Consider the following 25,008-nt stretch of genomic DNA (forward strand, 5'->3'; position numbering starts at 1 on the left):
ACTGGACGTTCCCTGCTGCTGTGGGAAATGGGCCAGTCACGTCGATGGCCCACTTCTGAAATGGCCATGTAGAGGTGACTGGAACAAGTTCATTCTTCGGGCGATGCGTGTTGGGTGCGTAGAGCTGACAAGACCTGCATTTTCTGATGTACGCCAGCGCATCCGTATGCATCCCCGGCCAAAAGTATCCCGCGTTGTTTAGCTTAGCTACAACTGCGATTGGACCTGCATGTATCCCACAGATGCCTTCGTGTACTTCCCTTATGAGGTAGTTGGCATCTTGGTCGTTAACGCATCTGAGGAGGGGGCCAAGAAAGTTACATCTGTAAAGGACGTCATCAATGAGTTGATAGTTCAGTGCTTTACAGCGTAGTTTTCTTGCCTGTGTTTTTGACTCTGGTAGTATGCCCGCCGCAAGGTAATTTATTATTGGTGTCATCCACGTTTCTGTGCCGGTTTGGATGACACAGATTTCCTTGTGTGGGACTGATGGTGCTCCCAGGAGTTCGATGCGGATGTCCTTTCCCAAGTGAGTGAAAGCTAATGACGCAAGCTTGCTTAACGCATCCGCAGATTTGTTTTCGCTACGCTTGACGTGTATGACTTTACAATCATTAAAATCGCGCATGAGGGTTTTTGCTTGAGCGAGGTACAGGGCCATTGTGTCGTTCACGGCCGTGTACGTCCCGTTTATCTGATTGGCAACTAACATGGAATCCACAAGGGCTTCCAAGTTCTTTACTCCCATTTTACGCGCAATCCTTAACCCGGCCAAGAATGATTCATACTCAGCTTCGTTATTCGTACTTGGAAAGTCCAGTCGAATAGCGTAAGTGTATTCTTGGCCTGTTGGGTTGGTAAGTTTTAACCCTGCGCCTGAGCCCTCGCTGCTGGCCGCTCCATCGGTGTAAAGTCGCCAGACTTCATCGATGTCTAGTGCTGGAGAGGGCTGAGCCTCGTCCTGGCACTCTTTCTCCCGCGATGCGGGGACTTCGGCAATAAAGTCGGCCAAGACCTGGCCTTTTATAGCTGGCCTTGGCTTGTATTTTATCGCGTATTCTCCCAATTCTATTGCCCATTTGGCTAGGCGTCCCGAAAGTTCGGGTTTGCCTAAAACGTTTGCGAGTTTGAAGTTGGTGAGAATAGTAATTGGGTGACCTTGGAAATATCGTCTTAGCCTACGTGAAGCCTGTACAAGTGCTAAGACTAATTTTTCCAGGGTAGAGTACCGAGTTTCGACGTCTGTTAGGATACGGCTAACATAGTAGATTGGCATCTGGATGCCTTTTCGCTCGACTAACAGGACGGCCCCGGTCGCTCTATCTGTGGCGGAGAGGTATATGATTAATTCCTCTCCCGCCTCTGGTGCTGTGAGCGTTGGGAGTTCGATCAAACGTGACCGAATTTCCTGAAAAGCTGTTTCCGCTTCTGGTGTCCAGCGGAAGTGCGTTTTCTTTAGACAGTTTCTCAGCGTCGACACGAATGGGAACGACCTATCCGCATGATTTGCCAAGAAGCGGTTAAGTGCAACTAGGCGTCCGTTCAGTGTCTGAGCTTGTTTGATGGTGGTAGGTGATTCCATTTTAATAATGGCTTCGACCTTTTCAGGGTTCGCTCTGAAGCCATCTTTTGTAACGATGACTCCTAAGAACTTCCCTTCTTCCATCCCAAAGGAACACTTGCTCGGGTTGAGCTTCATGTTTATCCTTCTGAGTGTGTTGAATGTTTCTTCGATGTCTTTCAACATCGCTTCTGGGTTAAGGCTTTTAATGACCAGGTCATCCATGTATACTTCCAAGTTTCTCCCAATTTGGGCATGAAACTCTTTGTCCATCAGGCGCTGGTATGTGGACCCGGCATTCTTAAGTCCGAATGGCATCATTTGATAACAGAATGTGCCATCGGGCGTCCGAAATGCGGTTTTGTCCTGATCGTCAACGGCCATGTGGATTTGATGGTATCCTTTATACGCATCAAGGAAGCATTTAAGGCGAAACGGTGATAACGAATCTACCTTAAGATCAATTTCGGGTAACGGGTAACAATCTTTGGGGCATGCTTTGTTCAAGTCTTTGAAATCTATGCACATGCGCCATTGCTTGTTAGACTTTGGTACCATAACGGGATTTGCAACCCAGGTTTGATATCTGCTAACGCGTACGATGCCCGCGTCAAGGAGTTCCTTGACTTGGGTTCTACACGCGTTAGCTTGTTCCGCCCCCATTACTCTACGCTTTTGTATGACCGGCGTAAAAGCCTGGTCACACTTGAGCTTATGCTCTGCTTTACTTCGAGGTACACCTGTCATGTCTGCTGGTTTCCATGCGAAGATGTCAGCGTTTTTTTGTAGTAAGCGTTTGAGTAATGTGCGCGTAGGATCAGTTATTGTTGGGCCAATGGTAACCGCCTGGTCGGGGTATTTTCCATTAAAAGCCCATTCTTCTGGTTCGGTGATGGTGGGTTTAGCCATCTTTGGTTTGGGTGTTGATGAGACAGATGCGATGCATACCTGGGGAATACCGGTGACCATCGCCACGCCCTCAGCTGTTGGCCATCCCATCATGCCGTGGACTGAAGATACTATGGCGTTGAATCTTGCCATCCCGTCTCTCCCGAAGAGAATGTCGTACGTGTGGTGTGGCTTCCTCATTACGACAAAGTCTACATCCTCTGTGCGGGAGAGTTTTCCGTCTGTGAGAGTGACGGGGAAAGATAGGATGCCCAGAGGGGTGTTTGTGCTGCCGTCGAACCCTTCCATCGAGGCGTAGACCGTTTCCAAGCGTTCCTTGTCTTCATCATCTAACTTGTCGAAGAACTGCCTGTACATAACTGTTGACGAGGCACCGTTGTCAACAAGAGTGCGGGAAGTGATGTAGTGTCCCAGCTGGCTTTTGATGACGATAGGGCCTTCTTTGCTGGGTCCTCCTGGCACTCGCGGGAAGCGCACCTCAGCTTCTTTCCATGCGCATGGTTCTGTCGTATGTCTTTTTCTTCCTCTGATGTTACCACGAACCATGTGAATGCTGATGTCAACGGGCTTTCGTCCGTTGCTTTTGTATCGGTTGTCATTCTGCCCTCTATTCCTGATTGATGCCACCAGGTGTGTAAGTTTGCCTTCCTTGACGAATGTTTCGATAATATTCCTCAGAGATAAACACTTCTCAGTGGTGTGACCCTTTGTGCCGTGGAAGTCACAGTATTTGCTCTGGTCCGCGTCAGGTCGTTGTCGGACCGTTGGAGCTTTTGGCCATGGGAGTTTCTCAGTGGCAAATATCTCCGTGACGCTTTTGGTGAGGGGCGTCCACCTGGTGTGTTGGCCTGATGGGTGTGTATTATCCCTTCCGCCTAATAGGGAGCGAGAGCTGGATGAGGTGTCGAAGTTTACCCTTGACTGTCATATGCTTGGCTTCCTCCTTTTGTTTTGCCAGGCGGACTGGACGCTGTTTTCTCTAATCCCCTGCGTGTAGAAGTTTGTAGTCTGGGGCAGATTCCCACCCAGTTGCTTCTCCGTTTCGGCAAAGCGCTTGGCTGCCGTCATGATGGCATCCCATGTGGGTAGCATGCCATCTTTTCCCGTCAACGTGCGGATAAGTTCTGGGTATTCGGCGCCCTGGATGAAAGCGGCGCGAACAAGGTCTTCGCTTATAACGCCCAGACTCAGCTTTTTCGAGTTAAAGCGAGTGATGAAGTCTAGTAAAGGTTCATCCTTATCTCTAACGCAGTTGAGGATCGTCCACTGTTCTTCAATATACTTCCTCTGTTGACTGAAGTGTTGGCTGAACTTGTGTTGGAAGTCCGCCCAATCATAAATGTGGTGGACCGGTAAACGGTCAAACCACACTCTAGCCGCTCCAACCAGTGTCATCTGGAACATATAACACCACGTGGGTTCCGTCCAGCTGCTGACGGTTGCCCCGCTATGAATCTGTTCAGGTGATCATCTGGGTCGGATATACCATCATAGGTGCCGATGTTGGGCATCTGCTTGGCACTTTTTGGGGCGATTGCTTCCGCAATGTCCCTTGCAAACTTGGATGTTCCCGCGTTTGCAGCAGTTGGTCTGAAGGTTTTGGAGAAGTCGCGTGGGTTTCCCCCCGCGTTTCTTTGTTTGAAGGTTTCTCCGAAATTCCTTCTCGTTTGGAAGTCCGTTTCCTTACGCTTCCCTTTCGCCCTAAGGCGAGGGTTTGCGTCGGTGTCGGATTCCTCCTGATCATCGTCCGAGGACTCGCACTCACTGCTCATGTTGAGCTGTTGGCGAGTGCTTCCAAATTCGTCAGCCTGTTGGACGGAACGTAAGCGTTCGTCCAACTCAGCTTGGAATTCCTTCTGACGTGCCTCCCCCCACGCTTTAACTTGTTCAAGTGTTTGGCGGGGGAGTCTCGTCTGCTGTCTTTCCACCTGGGTATTATTGAATCCCAGGGGATGGTTGTTTACTGCACTTGCCCCAGCTTGGGTAACTGGGGTAGTGTTCGTAAAATTTGTGTGCTCGCCGGTGTTCCCCCCAGTAGCTGGGGTTGTGGTTACCGGGGCTTCCTGGTAACTCGTTGGCCTTAGGACCGGAGTAACGTTAACCATCTTTCCAGAAGTTTGAAAAAACTGGAGAAAAATGAAGTTCTAGCTTTTATGCACGGATGGCGCCAATGAAGAAACACTAACCGGACCCCGGGCAGATTATGGGTAACCTGGCGGTTAGATAGATGTTTCCCACGAGGGGTTAGACCCGGTAAAGATGGTTCTTCTGATAACCTGCAAAACAGACACCGTGAGCTTGTCACTGAGAAGGGGGGGGGGGGGGTTCCTCCTTGTGACCACCCTCCGGCGTGAGAATCAGATTAGATTGCTCTTTAAATATAAATGTATATTAAGAGATTGCTAGAGCAGATATCAGGTATAATATGATAAGATATGATGGTAATCTGTTAAGATAAGATGATCATACCATTTGTGGTATTTATAGCCGAAGGTAGGTTTCCAAGGAGGTGTGGCCGGCTGCAACAGTATTCCTGTTCCACCAACAGTGGCCTACGCACGTGCCCTGCTGGTAGTTGGTGGGTAGGCAGCGGCTGATAGTGACCAGGCCTGCTGTGTACTATTCCTTTTTCACCAACTACAGGCTAGGCACGTGGTATGTCAGGAGTTGGTGAGTAGGTAGCGGCTAATAGTGATATACAGTACAAGAGCATGCTGCTCGCCATACTGTTGTCAATGAGCTGTCGTATCTTTGGACAGATCTTTTGCCCATACCTCGTCAGGTACAGTAAAAGATCCTCAATATCGTACGGACTGGCTCATTTGGGCGGGAGTATTCCCCCTCCCGCCTTTGTGCGGGAATGTTCCCGGCTTGCTCATTCCTTCTTCAGGTGACTTCTGAATTATTATGAGAGTTAAGCCTTGTGCGTGTAGCCATGCTGCGCGGGTGGCCTTCCCTGATGGCCGGTATCCGTAACTGCGGGAACAGGCGGAGTACCTGAAAACCATTGGTAGGCGTTTCCTGCGGGGACAGCTTGCGTACCGCACGTGAGGACGTCACGTCTTTGAGCGTGGTGGGTCCTGCTGATCCAGTTGGTTTCTGCGCAGACGTTCCTTTAGTTTAGTCTTGCGGGTTCAACCGCGCAGACGTCCGTTAAGGAGTCTTGCGGGTTGAACTGCGCAGACGTCCCTTTTCAAGGTGAGTCTGTGGGTCCAACTGGGCTCTGCTGGGACCTACCTCTTCAGTGGCTTAGCTCTTTTTACGTACCCATCAATCCCTTTTGCTTCAACCCTTATTTGCTCCTCAATCCAACTCTCTTCTTTATAATAACTCAAACTCTCATCTTCAATCTCACAACACCAAAACACATAATAAACAAACATGAAGAACACCATTAACAATGGCAGTACTAAACTCATCCTCCTCCACCCCTACATCCAAAAACAAGGCCCGTCCAACCGCCTCTACTGCCTCATCGCCACCGTCACAATATTTACCATAGCATCCCTCCTCACTTTTATTTACACCTGCGAATCCTTCATCACCACCACCACAGTCACTGCCTCTGCCACTACCACTGCAGCCGCTACCCTCGACCACCAAACGCTCCCTAAGTCAGTTGCTAAAGCCTTAATCCACTATGCTGCCAACACGAACTCCTCCGAACACATGTCACAAACCGATATTAAACAAATCTCTGACGTCCTACGGCAATGTCCATCGCCGTGTAAGTTTCTTGTGTTCGGGCTCACGCCCGAGACACTTTTGTGGACCGCGTTGAACCATAGAGGACGGACGGTTTTTATAGACGAAAATCGTTATTATGCAGCTTATATTGAAGAAAAGCATCCCGAGATTGAAGCGTATGATGTGCAGTACACGACAAAGATCAGTGAGCTTCATGAGCTGGTGAATTCGGTTAGGGAACAAGCGCGTAACGAGTGTCGGCCGGTGCAAAATTTGTTATTCTCCGAGTGTAAAATCGGGTTGAATGATTTGCCTAATCAGTTGTATGAGTTGGATTGGGACATTATTCTGGTGGATGGGCCCCGCGGGTACTGGCCGGAGGGGCCCGGTAGGATGTCAGCGATCTTTACTGCCGGCGTCCTGGCCAGGAGTAAAAAGGGTGGCAACCGGAAAACACATGTTTTTGTTCATGATTATAAGAGGGAGGTTGTCAGGTTGAGAGGGTGTCGAGTGACGAGTTTTTGTGTAAGGAGAATCTGGTTAAGTCGTCGAAGGATTTGTTGGCTCATTATATGTGGAAAGAGTGGTGGAGGAGGGTAACAGCCACCAGTTCTGCCGGAACCACTCGGTGTCGACTAAGGCGAAGGCAGCCTAGCTGGCGGTGTTGGGTCTCTGGCTTACTGCTGCATGGTGTGTGTTTTATGATAGCTGCTGTAAAACTTGATTATTTATGATTAAGATTTGAAATTTTGGGTTCAGATTTGAATAAACATTCTTGAAGGATTTGTGTAAATGTAACTTCTTTATGTAAAAAATCTTTTGTATCCATGTCCGGTTCCAAGAATAGATAAAAAGAATTTGTGAAAGTATGATCCATTTCATGATTTGTTAGAACTAACTCCATTCTTGTCGTGCACTCGTTCGTGGACCGTTTTACCCATAACATAATATGATAATGATGCCAAAACCGAACTCAGGATAACCCAAAATATTTGGGACGTCAGGTATGCAATCGGGTTTGGAATTAGGTGAAACCCGCCCAATTACCCAAACCCGTTTACCTGAATATACTAATATAATATATAATTTAAAAAATGCATAATAAATAGTACATACAAATTGTCAAAATTTTGAAATTATTACAATAATAGCAATGTTAAAAGTGTAATTGAGTATTTCGTGTCAAGTCAGTTGTTGAGGTGAACTTAATACTGAGGTTCACTTAATGGGCATTCAAACGGGTAGATTTTAGCCACACAAGATTATAAACAGGTATACCTAATACCAGCATACCTTATGGGTACCGAGTAACGGGTAACCGGCAGGTATAGGACCTGGTATGGAATACAGTTATATGATCTAGTATAAGACCGGGATTACCATATACCCAACTCATAGTCATCCTTAAATTTGGGTATAAACTCAAATTGACCAGTTATATATTTAAGTGAACTCAAACAAACCGATAAGCAACCTTTTTTTTCACCCGAATCAACTCATTTATTGAGATGTAGGTAATGAGTATCAAATGTACTCAAAACTTACAAAGGTGAAGATCAAGTTTGTAAAGACTTTAATCAAAATGTATGTTATATATAAATGCTAAAACATCCAATTAGAGCTAAAAACGAGTCAAGATCTTATCAGGCACAAATCAACTATGTTTTTTCATCATATCATCACTATCAAGTATCAACTACAAAAAATGAAGATAAATACTCGGTTATCATCTATGGTTTAGACCCTCATTTTTCTTCAACTTGAAGATCTGATAAACCAATAAATTCATGTGAATAAATAGAAAAATGTTTACCTTTTCAAATCCAATCACTAGCTATCTGCACAATGAACCCTTGCACACCACTCCATCTTTATCCTCAGTTTCCAAAACAGTTCCTTCACAAACTGGCCTTGAGACACCAAGAACTCGAAGCCGATCAACCAAATCATACAAAAACTCAAAGCTCAATTTAGACTGCTTATTAAGATCTTCCCTAACATGTGGATGAACCCTAAACCATTCTCCCAACATCTTATGAACATGAGACCTAATCATCCTCCATGGCACAGGATACTTCTCACATAACTTCAAATACTCAACCACCAAATCACCCTTATCAACAGTCCTGATTCCATCAAATAACCCCGGGTTTTCAAGAAGAGATTCAGCTGAAAGCACACCATCTGCACCCGTTTGCTCCAAACAGTTCTTCACATCATCCATGTGACGAATATTTCCGTTTGCAAGAACCGGGATTTTAAGAACATTTTTAACCGCACGTATCGCATCCCAATTTGCTCGTATCTTTTTCCCGTCTTTTTCGTCTCTAGTGCGCCCGTGAACTGCAAGAAGAGAACAGCCTGCGTCTTCTAGCATTTTTGCATAGTTTAAAGTGTCCTCTAGGTCAGGAAATATTCTAAATTTGCAAGAAACGGGAACGTGCAGGTTGTAAGCTAGCTTTTCAACTAATGATTTGATTAGAGGAAGGTTATCCATTAGAAACGCTCCATAGTTTCCCCTTCGGGCTATACGTTGAGGACACCTACAGATTGAATAGAATTTGCAGGTCATCACTAGAGGTAACTTGCTCAATGATCATGTTATAACACTAGTTCAAGTATATTATCATGAACCTGTATCAACTGTACGCCGGAGATAATTTGCAGGTCATTAGTACAAGTTTAAGAGCAGATTCTATATGTTTTGAAATTTAATGACTATATTCTAACATTAGGATAACTATATTCTAACTTATCAACATAAACTTTCTAAATATCATGCTTTAATTATAAGTTCCCAAATTAATATCAATGTAATCGCAATAAGCTTCGACTCTGCGTGCTGCTTCTAGCAACATCTCCGGATCGTTAGCACAAAACTCAACAAACAACGGCCGATCCTCCTGCGAATTAAACACACAACGAAAGTAATTAAACATTTTCTAAATTCTATAATAACTCATAACATCAATGTACCTTGCAGGTAGTGAATTCCTGCGACCGATGCTTTGCGTTCTCGGAGAATATACGAGAATGAAGCATCGGAGTATACGCAGCTTGCGCTCCGTGCTTTCGACACAGCATTCGAAACGGAAGCTCCGAATTATCCACCATTGGAGCGACAATCAGCTTCGGCTCACCGAGATTTCTCCAATATATCAAAGCTTTTTCGATCTGAGCCTCTCGGTTCAAATAACCATCCGGAGTACCGAAAAATGAAGATTCTGAGCTCACATCCGGTGCCGGAGGAGAGGATACTATTGAATCGGAGCAGAGGCGGTCGTCGGAGTCAGTTACAGTGGCGCGTGAAGTTAGGGTTTGAGCGAGTGTAGATAAGTCCATGTGTTTGTGTTTGGTGATGATGTGGAAACTGATGACGGAGGATTTGAATCTCATGATGACGGAGAGGTGGCGGCGGGAGGTGGCGCTCCGCCCATCGCCGCCGGAAACAAGTTTTGGAGGCAAAAAGAGGGTTTAAAGAAACCGTTAGGGTCCGTTAGGTATGTAATTGATGAAGTATATGGTATCGGTGCCAGGACGGTCAATTTAAATAGTCAACAATAGACGACAGCTGGTAAAATCACTGCGACTTCAACGCCACCAGGTGGAATTCGATTACGATAAATGATCATACTGAAACGTAAATTAAAATAAGCGTGTACTATAATGTATATTTGGAATTTAAAAAATATAGTATTTTAAAATTTGTAAGAGAAAATAATATTTGCTAATGTTTAATTATAAAAATAAAAAGGATATTAAATCAAACTTGAAAATAAATAAAATTAATTATGAAAAATAATGTTTGCATGTGTGAAAAACTAAGTGATTTATTTTATAAATAGTGTTTATTGTGAGATAAGTAACGTTTGGTTTTTAATATATATATATATAATATTGAGAATGAATAGTTAGAAATAAATTTGAAAATTTAGTTTGTTTTCTCGTAGAAATATAGGGGAAACAAACACATATCTTTACCCAAACAAGGAATATCTCGTTACCTAGTCCAATCATTTCGTGATTAGACCCGAAAAATAGGTGTTGTGGATTTCAGTGGCATATTAATCATTTAAGTATACAAATTTGGTCTAGTAAGAGATAACCCTTTGGAGTTTGGTTAAATGATTAAAGAGTAAAAAGAGGTCATACCTTTTAATACTCGTTTTGGGCATCTAAAATCTCGGAAATAGCCATATTGGAACCTCTACTTGTAGTTGTTAAACATCTTTGAACACCATTTGTTGCTTCTAAGAATCTAAAACTAGATTTGTGTCTATTTCTATAAAGGCGAAAGGACATTAGACAATAATGATACTGATATTGACCTACACATCAAAAGCACTGTTAGTCTCACTACGGGGAAAAGGTTTATTCGTTGGCCGCATTCTGACTTGGAATAACTTTATGTTTGAGGAGAAAACACACTAGTGTAAGAGTGAAGGTATGTGATGTTGATCGGTTTATTTAAACATTTAAGAAATGCGTTTATATTATTATATAATGTTTTGTAGGTTTAAATGGAAGTATTCAAGGTTAAAGAAGAACAAATGCTATGGAAATGATAACACTTGATGAAATCTCCAAAATGCTTGAGCACATGTTGAAATTTGTTTGGGCTGTAAATATATACACACAATTTTTGGGCTAAACTAATAGATGGTCACTCAACAAATTATTAAACTGGGCTAGGCCTACAAGTAACAGGCCTTGAAAACCTTCTGGAAAGTAAAAAAAGATAAGCTTATAAGTCATAAGTCATAATCATATATGTTGTTTGGAGAGGCACGCTTTACAAGGGGAACAGCCTTCTTGACTTGTGACTTGTGAAGGAAGCAAAAGACCTGCAGGCTGCCATGCTGTGCATGTAGATCCAGACATGTTTGTTTGTTACATAGAATTCAAGATCTAACTAACAGCAGTGGAGTTTAACTGATTTACTTCGTTTTGAAGAATTACATAGTGACAATATTAGTTATTTAATTTTACATATTTTTTTTTCTTTTCATATTTGGGTGTGGGGTTTAATTTATTATATTATTATTTTATTTAATTTTTAATAATTTGTAACTTTGGTAGATTTACTATATAACTGTGTTGAACGATTTACTATAATTTTAAACATTGCATAAGATCAAATCTAGTATTTGTTTCATCGTTAGAAAACAATATGTTGTGATCAGATAGTAGGTTGATAACCAATATGTACCCCATCATACAAGGTGAATTATTCGGCATAGAGCTGTTAATGGATCAGTTGTTGATTAGCATCCATTAGATATCCATCATTCAAGTGTGTTAAACAAGACTATATATGCATATATAGCTTATTAGTGTAGCTAATCAAGTTGAATTATACATGGTTCTATCATATCCGAACCGAACATGGAGGAACATAGGATCTATTACTAATTAGATGTTGCTCACTATTGGAGAACTCAATAAACTCAATGGTCAATGATGATAAGCAAGTCCCGTTAAAGTAAATTTTTTTGGCTGGCGAGAGCGGCTTTATACAAGAGATGCATTATCAAGGACAAGAACGAACATAGACTATCGACTCGTATAGTAGTCGTATGGGTGTGTAATGTATTTAATGATGACCTGTCCAAAACATCCACACACTTGTTGGTCTTTTGCCCATTAACATATAGGCTCATTGTCATGTTGCACACTTGAAGTAATAATGAAGATTCCAATTAACCCTACCAACTTGAACTCAAAACAAAATGATAATACAGCATGTCCTTCTTTTAAGATATGGTGTATATTAAAAGTGCAAAATAACAAGATCTTTAATTTCAACCATGTTGGGTCAAAAATAGAGCGAAAGTATAATATAACTCCTTAGTCGTTACTAATTTTTTTAGTTTCTTTCTTGATTGCCATATTTATCTAGTTGCTAATAAAATCCTTTTATTTTAGTTTCTTTTTTAATAGGGATTAACAAAGTTTGGCTATCTGAGACACCATTGGCAAAATGCCACCCACATACCCATCATCAATAAAGAAATCTATTGTCCGAAGACCTGCTATGGTAAAACTAAAACCCTTAGATTGCGCACAACATTTTGTTATAAACAAGACTTAAACCACTAATCATTACTATAAAGAGTTGCCAGGGTCGCCAGAGGACTTGTTTTTCAAACCATGTATATTATTAACAAACCCCAACCAACAAACAGGCCACCTTTACAACTCGGGCAAAGACCAAACAAGTGAACAACACCCAAAGAAAAGCTACATTAGCTCAAAATTACACCAACTTGTCTAATTTAAGGTTTTAAGTTTCAACTTATATTTGCCATAAAAAACCAAACGACTTAATTTCTCCTGTAAGTTGTAACCTCTTTGATCTTAACCTGTTTACTTTTGACCACCTTCTTATTTCTTTCCGGTCTTCAACAAACGATTATCACAATCCCTGAGAAACCTCATTAGGCCATACGCTATGGGGCTTGGTGGAGGCGGTTTTTTGGGCGCCGAGGGCGGCAAACACCGCAGTGGGGCACGGTTGGAAGGTGGGCGCCAACAATCCAATTGTTGCCATCACCACTTTGGTGGGATGGTAAAGGCTTTGGCCTTTGGGTGAGAGGTCCAGGGTTCGATTCCTGGCATTGGCGGTATAATGTAAATAGTAGGAGAAAAGCTTGAACATTCAAAAAAAAAAAAAAAAAAAAAAAAACAATCCAATTGTTGTGTTGGCCGACGCGGATGGGGAAAATCATGTTGGCCCTCTCTCTCTATCTCCCACACACACATACATATATAATGGGCGTTATTGGGGCATTAAACCATAGCGCGGCATCTTTCGGATGAGGATTCGATGCCCTTGGTGCTTACGTGACGCTGACGTCACACGGTGGAGGGGCTTCGAAGGCCCACCATAGAGAATAGCCTTATTTTAATAAAATCTTATAGCGGTTAAAGATAATAAATTATATATTTACAGATGTGTGAAAGTCATAAAAAGTAAGCTCAATTAATGTGTTTGGCAGCAGGCTCTCGTGACTCCATATTGAATGAATCCTATTGGATAAACATGACGGCAAGATCTTCAACTTACCCTTGAAGATAAGGCGCTGTTTACGAGGTATCTCGGAAATCAAATGAATCTTTCTATTTTTTTTATTTTTTATTTTTATTATATTTAAATTATTTTACTTTTTTTATTTCCATGAATCATCGACCTTCTGCTCCTCCGTAACAGGACCCTGTCATGAAACTTACTTCAATAAAAATTTAACTAAAAATTGTAACGTAAGAAACCGAAATCTTACCCCTGAACCGTAACCATAGCCAGGTTCATTATCATATTTACAAGAAATTATATTTATTGAAAATACAAATATTTCTTATGTCTTTTTCTTAAATAGAAATGTTAGTCAATCTTCTTTAACAACAGATATTAGTCAAATAGATACAAAAGGTGACGAAATCTATTCAACTTTCTATCTTTTCGAACAATAAAACCGTTATATACAATAATATATTTTCATAAGTTAACAGTTTGGAGTTAAACATGTTAGTTATGGTTGTAAATAAGTTTACACGGATAATGTGTTTTATAAGTAGGTTGGATTTAGTTTAACATATCCAACACATTTCCATTAAGAAACTCATTAGAAAAAATTGTATAAATTAATTTTAGTCTTCTAAAACAATCGTATTATTTGTCTACCTTAAGATGTGAACGAATCAACACAAGGATTTCAATTAACATACAAATTAAAGTTTGTGACTGATTAAACGCATTATAAATGACTCTCGTCATCCTAGTTCTAGTCTCACAGTTGGTTCTATATTCATAACAAAATCATTATCAATTTACAAGCATTCCAGTTAAAAAAAAACCGTATATAAATTAAAGTCCATGATTAACTAAACACATTATAAACGACTCTCGTCGTCCTAGTTCTAGTCTTACTAAGTTTTATTCCTAACAAGCATGTTTGAGATTTAGTTTGAAAAATGCTTATTGGCTTATTAGTGTTTTCAAAAAACAAATAAGTTAAAATGTGTTTGTCTATCAAAGTTTATTTCTTAGTGTAGCTTCTTAATAGGGTTAAAAAAATCCTGACTTTTCAAAATAACTTTTTGAAAAAGCCAATAAGCATTTTTCAAACTCAATCCCAAACATGCTCAAAATCATTAACAGGTTTATAAGATAACTATTTTAGAAACTTTATAATTGCTTCAAACGTATAGAACTTAACTTTGAAGTAACTTATAGATAAGTGACATAATATATGTATTGTTCCTTCTTTACTAACCATTCACAACATACTACTTTACTATTTGAAGTAAATCAATGATATAATTTTAGTAATATTTAATACCCACAAGTATAATACATAATTTAGCAGTAAATAAATAACCAAAAGATCTACCGTGGTAAAACAAAAGTTACCATGCAGTAGTCTATATAAACCCAATGTAGTCTTGTCACAAAACCACAGCCTCTTCTCATTTCAAACACAACAATGACGACGGCTGCAACTACATACACCCTACTCTTTTGTCTCATTTTCTCACTGACGTGTTTAACACGTCAGCTAGGCTGGGCGGACAAATGAGGAGGTAAGAACCACGTATGAGTTGTGGCTTGCTCGTCACGGAAAAACATACAATGCCTTGGGAGAGAAGGAAACTCGGTTTCAAATATTCGCTGATAATTTGAGGTTCATCGATGAAGGGGTATGCACCCGCCTTAACATCGAGCGGGGCGGGTCAACCCACAAGATATAGACAAGAGGCTTGAAATCAGGATGTCATGAAGACACAAAGCCAAAACCTATGCGCAAGCGCATGAAACATATGCGCATGGCGCATATCACATACGCGCAAGCGCATGAAACATCTGTGAGAATAAAGAGAAGACATTGCGCATCCCCGGGATAGGCGCATAAAGGCCGCGCGTAAGCGACACACAACAAATGAGACAATAGTCTAATCCAAATCAGGATAAGGACAACCACGATTGTACTCATCAGGCAACCTTCCAGAAGGTATATTTTAAGGAATAAAGAATGTGCTGATGTTGACAGCTGCCAATGAAGGGTGGACAACTCAGCAAAGCCCATGTGCCACCACGTGATGGCACATGGGTCAGGTGAAATACCTTGGTCAGAGAATAATCAATGAAAAAGCACCAGGTGTCCTAAGTACACGTGGCGCGAAGCAATAGGAGGAGGCCAAAAATGCCCTAATTGGGTCTGAGCCCAATAATTGGAAACCCTAATACTATAAATACCACACCACCTCAACAGTACAAAGGCAGGCAAGAAAATATATTCTAAGTTCTTTACTCATTTTTACATCCTGATTATCTTCTCCTACAATACCTGATTCTCACACCGGAGGGTTACCCCAAAGAGGACCCCTCTGTCCCTTTCTAAGGGGTAAGCTCACGGTGCTGTTCGTTTTGTAGGTGGAAGAACTCGTATCTCAGAAAACCATCGGTGATATAGCACACTTGTACCCGAGGAATGTTGATCGTATACAAGTAAGTCGATACACGCTTTTTCATTGGCGCCATCACCTGTTACAACGGCAACAAAACTACTATTTCATCAATTTTCTCTTCACCATGGTTTCCGGTGTTCGAAACAATGATCAAGTTCTGGAGGATAATGAGCTTGAGGATGTTAATGAGGGACATCAGGTTCTGAGGGCGCCGCGTGACACTGCGCGCACCACCAGTAACCATCCCTTCAACACAACACCTCATAGTCAAACTGAAACTCCCCCAGACGATCTCACGTTCCAAAATCTGAATGGTGCAAAACAAAAAGGACCAATGGGCCCGGGAGTTGAAACCAATGACCCTAAAGAATGGCTCATAAACGAACAACGGCATTTAATGGACAAATACAATGAGTTGGTAAAACACAAAAAAGTTAGCCGATTTAACACAAAGGCTCGCATTTGATAAACAAACCATTCAGGGAACAACAAAAAAGACGCGCGCGCTGGAAGACGGTCATTCTGTTCACACCGAACAAGCTGATATTAGTGATGAGGAAGAGGTGCACAGCATGAAGAAGACGCGAGATACTCATGCAGGAGGTTCACAGCTTCGCGCACACATGCACATAGCACCTGGAGCCAAAGCTGATATGGATTTATACACACCATACAACCCACAAGCGAAAGAGCAAGTGGACGTAACCACACCATATAGGCCAGCCATCTTGGTAAAACATTCAAAATTCGCTGAGCGCATTGCGAAGGCTCCCATTCAACACAAAACCAAGATGCCAAGTGGTTTAGGCAAGTACGATGGTACAACAGATCCAGATGATTTCTTACAAGGTTTTTATAACACTGGAAACTTAGAAAGCTGGACGATGCCAACATGGTGTCACATGTTTGCTCGCTGCCTCACGGGCGCAGCGCGTGTCTGGTTTGAAAGCTTGCCGACAGGACAAATCGATGGGTTCGAAGAGCTATTGGAAAAGTTCCAGGCTCACTTTGTACAGCAGCGCAGACACACGTGCGACCCCGATGACATCATGCACTGCGTACGCAGAAATGATGAAACCATTGAAGACTACATAACTCGTTTCAATCAGGAATCTCTTGCAATTGGAGGTATCATTGAACAACTCTTGCGCGTGGCCTATATACAAGGTGTGCGCAGTGATCAACTCCGCAGAGCTCTTGTGAGCAGAGAAGGCATGCCAACCACTTGGGCTAAGCTTATGGTAGCATCGCGAGTCTTCGCGCGAAATGAAAAACAAATTGCCCAAAACAGAGCAAGAGATAAAGGGCATCAAACAGAAGCACCACGCAACAATGAAAAGAGGCGCAAACAAAACTCCGTATGGTCCAGGTTGCAACTAACCAATTATTCTCCTACAGAAAAGCAAGCGCAACAAAGTTCACCCCAACCCCAAAAGACATTCTTAATCGCGGAGAAGGTGACAAGAAGGAAGGCGGCAGAGAGCCTAACAGACCTCTACCAAGAATATGGACTCCCATCACCAAAACGCCTTCGCAAGTGTTAAGCACAGAGAATGTCCAGTTTAAAAACCCCAGGCCATTACTCCATAAGGGACCACCGAGCAGTGGAAAATATTGTGAGTTTCACAAATCCACAGGGCACAACACTGATGCATGCCATCATTTGAAGGATGCGATCGAAAAAGATGTGAAATCAGGCAAGTTGGCTCACCTGGTAAAAAATCCAAGACCAGAGAACGAACAACCAGACGGAGCCTTAGCCAGTAAAAAATTCAAAAGAATCTGTGTAGCTGAAGGAAGAAGGCAAGGGCAAAGATCGAGGAAGAGAAGCGCGCAAATCCAAGGGGATTGGCGCGAGCAACAAGTAATCTTTCCAAGAATCAGAGGAGGCCCGTCTATCAGCAGCCCTCTAGTCATCACTGCACACATCGCTCATTATGAGGTGTCAAGAGTCCTGGTGGACACCGGTAGTGAGTCAGACATCATGTATGAGCAATGTTTCAGGAAGTTGGATCCAGCAGACCAAGCAAGGCTTGAAGTTGTGAGTGCACCAATCTCGGGTGTCTCAAACGAAATTATTCACCCCCTAGGTCAGATACAATTCGAACTAACTATGGGGGATGAGAAGCACAAGCGAGCTGAAATTGTCAACTTCCTGGTCTTTCCCACTACTTCATGCCATAGTATGATCTTGGGCAGAGGAACGATTGCCCAATTCAACGCCATACCATCACCAGCGCATGGCGCGTTGGGGTTCCCAACACCAACAGGAGTAACATTTGTGTACCGAGATCACTTATGCGCAGTAATAAGTATACCTCGAGAGGGGAGAATGAAGCTTCCAGTGGCAAACAACGCGCCAGAGGAATGGATTCTCAACCCAAAATTCCCAGAACAAACAATCACAATCGGAGCTACGATATCAGATGACACAAGAGTGAGAATGAAAAGATTGCTCACAACGTATACGTCAGTCTTCGCGTGGAAACATTCTGATATGACTGGGGTTCCGCGAGACCTGGCGCAGCACTCTCTCAACACATTCAAGTCCGTGGAGCCAATTGCTCAAAAGAAAAGAGTCATGGGAGACGAGAAGACAAAGGCCATGAATAAGCAAGTAGAAGATCTACTGCGCGCGAATATCATTCGCCCAATACGATATCAAACATGGGTAGCCAATCCTGTGATGGTAAAGAAGAGCAATGGGTCATGGAGAATGTGCATTGATTTCAAGGACCTCAACAAGGCGTGTCCAAAAGATTGTTACCCCCCTCCCAAACATTGACATGAAGGTGGACTCTGTGGTGCCATTTAAGCTCAAATGTTTCCTGGATGCCTATAAGGGCTATCACCAAATTCAAATGGCACCACAGGATGAAGACAAGACTGCTTTCAGAACTGACAAGGGTGTTTTCTGTTACACAAAAATGCCCTTTGGTTTGAAGAATGCAGGAGCCACTTACCAAAGACTCATGGATGCAATTTTCAACGAGCAGATTGGAAAAAACTTAGAAGTCTACGTGGATGATTTGGTGATTAAAAGCAGGGAGGAAAAACAAATGCTCAAAGACATCGAAGAAACCCTTCGGCGCCTAAAGGAAGTAAACATGAAGCTCAACCCGAGCAAATGCACATTCGGTGTTGAAGAAGGGAAATTTCTCGGCGTAATGGTCACCAAGGATGGTTTCAAAGTGAACCCAGAGAAGGTGGAGGCTATCCTCGGCATGCCCTCACCATCCACCATGAAGGAAGTTCAAAAGTTGAATGGTAGATTGGTATCAATTAACAGGTTCCTAGCAAACCATGCAAGCAAATCTACCCCATTCATTAACACACTGAGAAATTGCTTAAAGAAAAGCCAATTCAAGTGGACGCCTGAGGCCGAGCAAGCTTTCAGTGAGATAAAATAATGCCTGATAAATCTGCCTGCGCTCACAGCTTCACTACCTGGTGAAACTTTAACGTTGTACCTGTCAGCAGAAGAGCGCGCCATTGGCGCAGTATTATTGGTGGATCGCAAGGGAATCCAAACACCAATTTATTATGTAAGTCGGGTGCTGACAGATCCTGAGACGCGCTACACCATCATAGAAAAGTTAGTTTTATCACTAACGCATGCGTCGCGCAAGCTTCACAGATATTTCAATGGTCATCCTATTGAAGTCCTGACTGATTACAACATCCAGCAAGTCTTGCGACGTCCCGCACTCTCAGGAAGGCTGACAAAATGGGCGCTGGAATTAGGGGAGCACACGATCACCTATAAGCCTCGTCCAGCAATCAAGGGACAAGTCTTAGCTGATTTCATCGCAGACCCTGAAGGAAAAGTCGAAGAGGCTCAGCGCGAAGTAGACCCTCCGCAAGCCAATAATGAAGAAAACGTTTGGAGATTATTCACTGATGGAGCTTCAAACAACGAAGGGTCCGGCGCAGGCCTCAAACTGGTGGATCCAGAAAATCATGAGTATACTTATGCAATCAGGTTGGATTTCAAGAGCACCAACAATGAAGCTGAGTATGAAGCCCTGCTGGCTGGTTTGCGCATCGCGCACAAGTTCGGAGTTAAAAAGCTAGAAGCTCATGTAGATTCATACCTGGTAGCAGCACAAGTCAATGGCCTTTATGATGCCAAGGAGAACACCATGCCTCTGTATCTAGAGCAGGCGAAGAAACTCACCGAACAATTTGACTTTTTCAGAATCATACACATTCCGCGCAGTGAAAATAAGTCTACCGACGCGCTAAGCAAGATGGCATCAACCAGCTTCGATCATTTTGGCAAAGATGTCAGGGTGGAAGTAATGAGCAACCCGTTAGTGGGAGCGAAGTCTGTTCTTGTAATTCATACAACACCTTCATCATGGATAACTCCAATAATGGAATTCTTGAATGAGGGAAAGGTACCAGACGATCGCGCACAGGCGAGGAAGATAAGACACAAGTCGCAGAACTACGAAATGCTCGATGGTACGTTATATCGACGCTCTTATCTTGGACCACTCATGAAATGCCTAGACGCTGAGGAAGCAAGCTATGTGATCAGAGAGATACACGAAGGAATCTGTGGAATACATGCTGGCCCGCGCATGGTGGTCGCCAAGGCAATGAACGCAGGTTACTATTGGCCAGGCATGTACTTGGACGCGTTAAAAGAGATCCAAAAATGCAAAGCGTGTCAGAGCTATGCGCCAAATACCATGCGGCCAAAGAACAACTTGATTCCGGTGACCTCTGCATGGCCTTTCCACAAGTGGGCAATCGATATTGTGGGTCCCTTACCACAAGCGCCAGGGCGAGTAAAGTTTTTGGTAGTGGCAGTAGACTATTTCACAAAATGGGTTGAATCCAAGCCACTGGCAAAAATTACCGCCGAGGCAATGAAGCAATTTATTTGGAGCCACATCGTATGCCGTTTTGGCCTGCCCATGGAAATCGTGAGCGACAATGGCAAACAATTCACTGACAGGAAGATATCCAGTTGGTTCAAGGAATTGCACATCAATCAAGTCTTCACTTCAGTATACCACCCTCAAGGGAATGGTCAAGTGGAACGCGCGAACCAAAGCTTGCTGAATGGGCTGAAGAAAAGGTTGGAGGGAGAGTCTCATGCATGGGTCGAGGAGTTACCTAATGTCCTGTGGGCGCACAGGACATTAAGCAAAACCAGCAATGGCGAGTCCCCGTTCAGCCTAACCTATGGAACGGAGGCTATGATTCCAGCAGAGATTGGATGCCCATCCTATAGAGTGCTCATGATGAGTAAGACGGATAACGAGCAAGAAAGGAGGTTGGATCTCAATTTGCTTGAGGGACGCAGAGAGGCGGCTATCATCAGTGAAGCCAAATACAAGAAAAAGCTAGAAAAATACTACAATCAGCGCGTGAAAGAATGCCACTTCAAGAAGAATGATTTTGTCCTTCGGAACAATGAAGCTAGTCGCGCAATACCCCCGGGAAAGATGTCTCCCAACTGGGAGGGACCTTATCAAGTCTCGGAAGAATTGGGAAAAGGCGCATACGCTTTAAAAGATTTAAATGGAAAGAAGATCCCGCGCACATGGAACGCAGCACAACTTAGAAAATGTTTCATGTAAAAGTTGTCAAGTTTGTAATCAAGGTTTTTTAAGCCATTATGAACAATGATACGCTCTATATGCGTTCTATTACCTTTTGCATACATGTTTCACACTTCCCTTTATTAATTTTGAGCAATATGACAACATTGTATTGACATCAAACTAAAAATAAAACGAAGTAAAACATACATGCGCGAGCTTCAAGCTCAGACGCGTTAACGAGTTTTAACTCTAAAACGTCAGGGCCTTAGCCCAATAATATGAGCCTTAGCTCAAATTACTCATAGCATCCATCCTACGTATTGCGCAGCTGGACCATAAAAATACCTAAGCACAACTAAGGCAAAGCACATGCCAAAGCATAGTTGTTAAGGTCTCAGGTCGGGGCCGCGCATGGGATTATAATGGATATAAGCAGAGTAACACATACTGACACGTAAAGGCTAAAAAACTCATTCATAATTCCCTATAATAAATGCACGATAACGTCGCGCAAAGGAGGAATAATGAAATGCCAAGGCACGTGTCAGCATATTCAGAATATCGCAAAAAAAAAAACTTGAAATATGACAACTGTTAAGGATTAAGCAAAAATAATTTCCTTACAACCTTGTTCAAGTTTCAATGTGTAAGCATACCTTATATTCAACAAGCACACACATGCAATATAAAGAGATGAATTGGGAATGCGCAAGATGCGAATAAGGGAAAAACAAAATTTCATTCTGAAACATAGAAGTTTACAAATTTACAAATGATGAGGTAAAAACTACAAACACAAAAAAAAAAACAAAAAAAAAACAAGAAGGGCTTTTCAAGTCTCTATGTTAATATCAGCCTCTTCATCCTCCTCATCATTATTTCCTCCCTCAGCATCTGGCGCAGCCCGCTCCTCGTCATCTCCAAACTTACCATAATCAAGCTGTTCGTTTTGAATATAGTCGTCTTCTGTCATGATAGCGTCAGGAGTAGGTCCTTTGGCCACGCCGGAGCCGCTGGCAGAGGTAGCGTTGCCCGCGCCATCATCATTGCCACCAGTCCCTTCACATTCATCAAGTAATTTCTTTAAAGCGCCAAGATCGGGCTGGTCAACAAGCGCGGCTATCTGCAAGTCACAAGGAACAGTATGAGTACCAAAGATTATGAAAATAAGTCAAGTAAACTCATTAAGGTTAAAATACCTGCTCAAGGATGGGAATTGGAGTATTCAAGTACTTCTCCCCCACCTCAGCCATGTCAGCGCAGACAGTGTCGAGCTGATAAGGGTAGTCGGATGGATTCTTCTTTAGCATGCCATATTCATAACCATCCTTAAACCCCTCAGCCCGACCCACCAAGCGCGACGCCGCATTACAGTCCATCACAAGGGTCTGAAACTCGTCTGAGTATTTCATGGCATAAGCGCAACGAGTCACATCCTGTGAAATCAGCCATTGACGGTCCTGCGCGAGGGAAGAAACAGACGTCTCAAGAGCAGGGATTTGAGAGTTTAATAACTTAACAGTTTCCTTGACTTGTTCTAGCTCTTCTTTGTCAGACGCTGCTGCCGCCAAGGCTTCGTTCTTTTCCGCTCGCGCAGCATCGAGCTCTTTCTTCAGGCGCGCAACCTCAGTCTCCAATAAAGATTTTTCAGTATTAACCCGCGCAATAGTTTGGTCACGCGCCTCCACTGCCAACTCCAGGTCACGCGCTTGACGCGCGTACTTGGCCGCATCTGCCTCTGCCACTTGCAGTTTCTCCCGCGCAGCTTGCAGCTCAAGCCCGCGCTTCACAAAAGCAGCATTGGAACTTGCCCGGTTCTCGCTAAGTTCTGCTTGGAGTTTCTCAGCTTTCTCTCGGGCATCAGAAAGATTCCAAGCAGAAATCTTAGCCTCTTGCTTGGCCTCCACAAGGGCATCACGTACCTTTATATAATCATTGTGAAGCTCTTGGGAGGCAGCAAAAAACGCAGACCCAGCAAAAAGGTGGTCATTAAGCAAATCCACGCGAGCGCGGTCCTCTTGAAACCTCCTTTCAGCTGGAGGAACAGAGTGAGCCCAAAAGTCTTCACATACGCCCAAGGATTGGAATGAGCTCTCTTCAGTGATACTCCAGCTCGGGCGATATATGTGATCGGCTCCCTACAAACACAAAGCAACGCAAAGAAACGTTTTAGTTATCTAAACACTAATTTGGAAGTCTGCACAGCGGAGAAAAATAAACTTATACCTGAGGAGAACCGGCAGAAAGATTAGCGCCAGCTGATGAGCTCCTGCCTGCCCCATGAGAAAAAGGCTGCGCCACGAAATCTCGTGGCGCTATAGGGCTTACGCAGCCACCATCAGAATTTTCAAAATTAACCTCCTCGTCATCCTCTATAACAGGTCTCTTCTCCTGCGACTTGGAAGAATCAAAAATAGTCTCGTGAGGAGGGCTGCGCGCAGGAGGAGGTGAGGGAGGTCTTGACGCTGTTATAGCAGCGCGAAAAATAGTCTCATGCTCCTTAGTGATCCCAATGAGGGGAGATTCAGTACTTGTTGGAGCAGGAGCAGAACTAACGGCGCCAGCGCTAGCAGTGCCACCAGCAGCTTGTGTGCCATCTATAATTCCTATGAAAAAACCAACAAGGAGAAATGATTCATGACTTGAACTAAAGGAAAAAATCAGACAATCAAAGTGCAATAAATACCTTGGCGCACCGCAGTCCGCGAATTAAGCATCGCCATGAAGTCCATTTTCCCCCTTTTTGAGGCCAAAACAGAGGACTTCAAAACAATTTTCGGCATAGCCTTGGCACCTTGCTGCGCCTGAGGTTGAGCCACCAACGTTGCCGGCTCTACAAACATTTGAGTGAACAAAGCTTCATTAATAACTCTATTGGAATCACGCTCATAAAACCACAAAATATAAACAAAGTATACCTGTTGGAGAAGATGAAACAGCAGGCGCAGCACCGCTTCCCTTGTCTGCCGCGCGCAGAGATGAGGTGGCAGCACCATACCTCGTGTGGACTGGAGGATTGCCCACACCTTGAGGCAAAGAAGACGAGGAAAACTTGGAAGTAAAACCCTTGGTTTTCTCAAGTCCCTTCACTTGAGTAGGAGGAAGATTCTGGGCAACAGAGGCATCATCTTTTTTCTGTTTTTTACTGGCCCCTGCGCCAGTTTTGCCTTTAGCCTTGCGCTTGAGTTTTTGCGCTTCAGCTTCTTCCTCCTCCCCTTCCTCTTCCACAGGCTCCAACCCATAATTAGCGAGCGCATCTACAATACGCGCAACAGAAATGTTAAAACCAAATTTGGTATTCTAAGGGCCTAAACACAAATACAAGGGCTTACCAGGCGCATCGCTGTCAAAGCAAAATTCTAAGTAGACAGGGATGAACATATCATCGAAGCCATCAGGGAAAGCAACTTCCCCAGCGTTCAGGGCGACAGAGCCACCTTCTGTATGCTCGTCATAGGCGGCGTGGATGTATTCCTTGCTTTCTGCATAAAACAAGACAAGTGATATCAGCAAAACGAATTATACTCGCACAAAATTAATGCAATGAACAAACAACCCACCTGAGCCATCAACATGGATGACAGGCTCAGTCTCGCTGTCAGTCCACCTCTTGCTCATACCAACCCCCACCAACGCTTCCTCGCAAATATTCTTGGCGGGGGATGGTTCAGCAGTTAATTTTTTAACCCACGCGCCAGATGGATTCTTAAGAACGTCATCATCCGCGGGCGCGGAAGTAATCGCGCGCATGGTCATACGAATGGGAATAACACCAGCCTTGATATAAAAGAATTTTTCAGCCCAGTCATGAAGGCTTTTGAAGGTAAC

The 25,008-nt window shown here is 43.3% G+C and overlaps 2 pseudogenes across 1 annotated transcript; one reads left to right on the forward strand and one right to left on the reverse strand.

The window, feature by feature from the left end:
- The first annotated feature begins 5,757 nt into the window (after positions 1 to 5,757).
- On the forward strand, positions 5,758 to 7,041 carry LOC143578324 (protein IRX15-LIKE pseudogene; annotated as a pseudogene).
- A 946-nt stretch (positions 7,042 to 7,987) lies between these two features.
- On the reverse strand, positions 7,988 to 9,631 carry LOC143578317 (uncharacterized; annotated as a pseudogene). Its single transcript, XR_013143240.1, has 3 exons — positions 9,134 to 9,631; positions 8,955 to 9,060; positions 7,988 to 8,701 (listed from the first exon to the last, which is right to left on the reverse strand). The product of XR_013143240.1 is annotated as an uncharacterized LOC143578317 (transcript).
- Between the last annotated feature and the right edge of the window lie 15,377 nt (positions 9,632 to 25,008).

Source organism: Bidens hawaiensis, unplaced genomic scaffold (genome assembly GCF_021521415.1).
Source record: "Bidens hawaiensis isolate Kalapana, Puna unplaced genomic scaffold, B.hawaiensis_p1.1 tig00029139_1, whole genome shotgun sequence".
Taxonomy (NCBI): domain Eukaryota; kingdom Viridiplantae; phylum Streptophyta; class Magnoliopsida; order Asterales; family Asteraceae; genus Bidens; species Bidens hawaiensis.